Raw genomic sequence first — 4,929 nt, 5'->3', positions numbered from 1 at the left:
AACTGTAGAAAAAAAAATAAAAAAAATAAAAAAAAAAAGAATTGGGAGGCAAACTCAACCTCTCATTAAAAAAAAAAAATTATTAACCATTTTTTGTTTCATCAGTTATAAATATAACTGAATGTTAATTGCAATCCTTTGTGAACTATTACTTTTTCAATAAAACTTGGAAGGTTTTCACACTCCCAAAAAAAAAAAAAATAAATAAAATCAGGAACAAGTTAAGGATGTTCACTACAACCATTTTTATTCAATATAGTTCTGGAACTATTAACCAGAGTAATTAGACAAAAGAAAGAAATACAAGAAATAAGAATATGAAAGGAAGAACCTTAAGTTATCATTATTTGTGGTTGATATTGATATTCTAAGTACAAGACCCCAAAAGTTCCACTGAAATACTTGGAGATTTAATATCTAAATTTAGCTTTGTAATAAAAATTAAATAAATACAGGGCCCAAGAGATAGCACAGAGGCATAAGCACCTACTTGGCTAGCACAAGGACCTGCGTTCAATCCCTGGCCCCACATGCTATGTGGTCTTGGCCTGGATCCCCAGGAGCACCATCTGGGCCTGGGGTGGGGGCACCCATCATGAGGCCCAGGAACGCAGCATAGAGGCCCATGCCTGTAGTCTCAGCACTCGGGTAGTTGAGCCAGGAGGATCTTTGCAAGTTCGAGACCAGCCTAGGAGCTACAAAAGTGAGCACAAGCCCAGCCTAAACCACATAGTGAGACCCTGTCTCAATAAATAAATAAATAAATTTAATAGCATAATAGGATACAAAGTCAATCCTCAAAATTCAGTAGCATTTCCATACATAAACAACATATCCAGATTATAAGAAAATGAATGCCTTGAGCCAAGGACCCATGATAGAACAACTTAGCAAAAAAAAAATTTAAGTCTTTTTCTTTTTAATCTTTAATATACAGGGTCTTGCTATGCAGCCTAGACTCATAGTGATCCTCCTGTCCTAGCCTCCCCAGTACTGGGATTACAGGTGTGCACCACTATGCTTGGTTTCAGTAGTCGGTGCCTGAGGTTCCAGGGCCAGCATGGAATGTGGTACTGGGGATAGAAACCCAGTCCAGGAAGGCAATTAGACTGCTGAGCTATCTCTGCAGTCACAAAATGTTCTGTACGATGAAGTATTGTTGGTATCCTTGCAGGCAGTATCACAGACTTCATATGAAACTGAATCCTCCAAAAGACTGATGGTATTGAGGCTCTTGGGAGAATTAATGGGAAATGTCATGCTGTGCTTAGTTTGCCAATGGAGAAAATGCACTAATAATATACAGTAATAGTAAAATAATAAAATGTCTTTTCACATAATAAAAAATAAATACATAAAATGTACCAATAAAAATATATTGTCCTTCTGGTGAATTTGAACCATAACATGTTCTGTATTCAAAATCAAACTTCACAGATATGAGTCTTTAATTATGAATGATTTAAAAACTTCATTTGGTGTGTGAAAACTCCATCTCCATATGTACTCTGTTTTAGTCATTTACATATGAACTAATTAAATCCTGTGTTTGGCCCACTAAAAATAACTAAGGAAAATAACCTTCTATAAGTAACAATAAAATTTCCTAATAGCCAGAGAATATGTGGAATCCTTTTTATTTAAACTTTATAATGTCCCTTGAAGCAGATATTACTACTATAGGCCTTCCACAAGAAAGCTAAAGCAGATTGCAGGCTTCCCCCCAAGTAACCTAGCTGGAGCTTGGATTAGAGCCAAGCCAACTTGACAAAAGAGTTCCTGGGTCTTTTTACTTTCAGCAATATAAAATACAACATAGGGCTGAGGATGTAGTTTCTTGGTGGAGAGCCTGCATAGCATGCATGGGGCTCTTGGTTCTAGGACCACAAAATAAATAGCCTGACAAGGGGCCACACATGGTTGTAATTCCAGCTATTGGGGAGACTGAGACAGGAGAATCACAAGTCCTATGGCATCCTGGGCAATTTTTCAAGGTCCTGTCTTAAATTAAAAAAAAAAAAATGTTCTGAGGATATAGCTGAGTTAGCATGCATGGGGCAACAGGTTCAAACCCTAGTAGCAGTAAAAATAAAATACAAATTTAAAAAAATAAGATTTCTTTTTTAATGTATTTAGTACAGGGTCTATAAGGTCTTATTACACTGATCAGACTCATAGTGATCCTCCTGTTTTTTCAGCCTCCCAAGAGCTGGAATTATAGGCATACACCAACTGCTATGCCCAGTCTCATTTGCCATCTCAGCATATCCCAGGGATGGGATATGAAACAGCATGCCTGGGATTGAACCCAGGTCCCTGTGTCTGCCTAAGCAGGCACTTTAATCCACTGAGCTATCTGGCCAACCCTATGATCTTATTTTTAAAGACTGTTTTGTTTTGTTTTGTACTGTATTTGTGGTCCTGGAGAACGAACTCAGGACCTTGTGCTTGCCAGACAGGCAGTTATGCTGCTGAGCTATTAATGGTATGTGTAGCTGGGGATCGAACCTCAGTCCCATGCGCCTGACTAGGTTTGCCAAAGCAGACACTTTAAACAACTGAGCTAACATGCAAGACCCCTAAATTTTCCAGTAGAGGAAATACATTATTTATTTCTTCTTTTTCTTTACTTGTTTGAGTGATTTAGTTGAGTTTGTATTGCTATAATGGAGTACCACAGACTGATAATTTATAAAGAACAGAAAGACCAGGTGTAATGGAGCACACCTATAAACCTAACACTTAAGAGGCACAGGAGGATCACTGTGAGTTCAAGGCCAACCTGCGTTTCAAGGTGAGTTCAATGCCAGTCTGAACTGCACAATGAAACCCTATCTCAAAAACAAAGCAGCAACAAAAACCAATAAGAAAAATAAATTTATTATTGTTCTGGAGTTGGGAAGCTTAGAGCAAGGTCCTGGCATCTCGCAAGGGTCTCTCCACTGTCACCCTATGGTAGAAGGGAGAGGCAAGAGTGCATGCGCAAGGAGGGTTGCAGAACTTGCCTTTATAACGAGCTCACTCTTTGGATAAGGAGCCCATTCCTTCAATAATGATAATAATTCATTCATGGGGAGAGTGGTCTAAACACATGAACTATATAAGCATTAAAGTTAAGAAGTCACCAGGCATGGTACATGCCTGTAATCTCAACATTCAGCAGGCTGAGGCAGGAGGATCATTGCAAGTTCAAGACTGGCTTGGACTACAAAATGAGCTCAAGGCCAGCCTGAGCTACATAGCAAGACCCTGTCTCAAAAAGACAGAAAAAAAATTAAAGAAATAAAGTTAAGAAGTTAATTTTGCTTGTCATGATATACCAGTTGGCGCCGTGCTATCTCTCGGGTAGAAGATTGTTCGAAAAGAAGGGGGAGGTGAACGAAGGCAGGAAACAGGAAAAGGAATGTTGTGGGACTGTCCTGCTACAAGGTTGTATATGGTTAAATTTTTGGATTTATGTGTCAACATAAGAAATATATAATTCTTGGGGGCCGGGGAGATGGCTCAGTAGAATAAGCGCTTGCCTGACAAGAAGGGTCTGAGTTCAATACCCGGTTCCGCAAAAAAAATACCCGGTTTTTTTTTTCTTTTTTTTTCTGATTTTTTTTTATTTTTTTATTTTTCATTTTTTTTAAATTTTATTGATAAACAGCAACGAGACAGTTTCTAATCAAATCGGAAATACAGTTTCAACAAATAACACACTACATATATTCTTCTTAGTGGTTCATTGCTGTACAAAATGTGGACTTGAGATCCTATTTACAAAAACCATTAGAATAAGTCATTCTATTCATTAAGAGAATGCAACTATATACCTATCCCAACCACTTTGAATACACAGATACAAGATTGACATTCATCTGTATACCCTATTTTTTCTAAGTTCCGTTACTGAATATTATAGGTGTGTAAACTCAGCAAAATATTCTAAAAGAGTCCAGTAGCCCATAATAGCATTGGGTCTTCTGTTTAACTGGCAATGTCAGAAATTATTGACCTGAGTCCCCCACAGCTCAACATAACAGCATGGCTTTACTTCCTGTATTTCGTCTTCATACTTTTCTACTGGACGGTTAAGACCAAGGTAAAGTACGACCTGTGCAATAAGAGTTGTAGCTTTTTGGTCTGAGAAGATCAGTGAAATGCCCTCAGGATTTATCCTGAGATCCTGTACCTCAGATTGTAGAACCTTTGTCAGTGTCAGCCATGTGGATGAGTCACGGCCATTGCTTGGCCAATGTGCTCTCTGTGAAAGCCTGAGAGAGTGTCTTCTCCCCATGTGACTCTCCTTAGGCACACTCTACGTCATCAATCACTTTCCTCTTTGGCCCCATAATCTTCTTGATCAGAAAACTTGGGGCACTACTGAGGTACATGACGTTACAGTACAAGTTCTCATATGTCCTGAGTCTTAATTGACCTTAGAAGGTTAGGGCCAAAATGTTGGCTTTCCTTATAGCTCTCCTTTTTCTCCATATTTGGTCTGCAAACCTAGGTTGTTAGCCATCCAGAAGACAAGCTTATTGTTATTATCAAATGATTTAGGCTATTAAGCATAACCTCACTATCTCACTGCATTTCAAACATATTAGGCATAATAAGGAGTAGGTATTTTTCATCAAATATTGATATGTTGAACTTTAAGTCCCTGCATAATATGATAAAAAAACATTTAAAAATTAGATTATATTTTTAAAATAGAATAAAGAATTCTATACTTCTCATGTTTGCAAATAAGTCCAAAAATCTCACCATATACAACCCTGAAGCAGGACCCTCTCACAATATCCCTTTTCCTGTCTCTTGTTTTCATTCACCATCCCCTTCTTCTTGAACACCCATGTACACGAGAGACATCATGGCAGTAAATGGCATGTCATGACAAGCCGCCCATATTCAGATTACCAGAATGACAGGCACTCCAAA

Source organism: Octodon degus, unplaced genomic scaffold, assembly GCF_000260255.1.
Source record: "Octodon degus isolate 3935 unplaced genomic scaffold, OctDeg1.0 scaffold00013, whole genome shotgun sequence".
Classification (NCBI taxonomy): domain Eukaryota; kingdom Metazoa; phylum Chordata; class Mammalia; order Rodentia; family Octodontidae; genus Octodon; species Octodon degus.
The sequence above is the reverse complement of the archived record's forward strand: the minus strand, read 5'-3'. Positions refer to the sequence as shown.